Below are 883 nucleotides of genomic sequence, written 5' to 3'. Positions count from 1 at the left end.
TCTTTCGGCTTGTTGAGTTCTTATATCAAGAGGTAATTCAAGACAAGCAGTAAATAAACATAATATTTAATTAAAATCTGATTTTAAAATAAAATATACTGTAACTCTGTATGTCATCAAATTTATTAATTTGGCTGATTTTGTAACAAATTATCACAATTTTAACTAGAGCTTTAGCATTTTAACCTAATTTCACTTGAACACTCAACTTTTAACAATTTCAGATTTAACACTTTATTGTTTGGATTGGCATGTAATTCCCATCCACAATGCATTAATATTTACCAATATATTAAAGAGGAAAAAAGAACCAAAAGAGAAAAAGAGAGAGTTTTAAGACAGAGAAGAAAGAATCTTTCCCATAGATTGAACCATGTGGTGTCCCTCCTCCCACCCACCAACCCACCCACCCACAAAGATAGAGTGAGAAACACAGAAAGTTTTAAGAATGAGAAAAAAAACATCTTTTCTACAAATTAAATATCATATAAAAAATTTAGGTCAACCAATTTTGATTTTTTTTGTCAAAAAGCTTTATTTCAAATTCAAAGGGAAAGCCAAAAGAATTGTCTTTCCACTTTCAAGATTGAGCAATTTTTAGTTTTAAGTCAATACTTTTTATAAAATTTATATTCAGAATAACAGATCTAAACAAATGAAGAAGAGTGAAGATCAGACACATGTATATTTGTTTTTTGAAGAAAAAAAAAAGAAACAAAATGAAAGAAAGAAAGATCTATCGTACCTAGTGGACTCTTGGAGGCACTTGTGATGGTGGTGGGGGTGGGGGTGTCGGAAAATTAAAATTCAACGGCTCGGGAAAGAGCACACCATTAACTCTCCAACATCCATAGAAGTTATCTCTCTCAAGTATTGTCTACAA

This window comes from Sesamum indicum, unplaced genomic scaffold (assembly GCF_000512975.1).
Source record: "Sesamum indicum cultivar Zhongzhi No. 13 unplaced genomic scaffold, S_indicum_v1.0 scaffold00157, whole genome shotgun sequence".
NCBI lineage: Eukaryota > Viridiplantae > Streptophyta > Magnoliopsida > Lamiales > Pedaliaceae > Sesamum > Sesamum indicum.
This window is presented reverse-complemented; position numbering follows the sequence as displayed.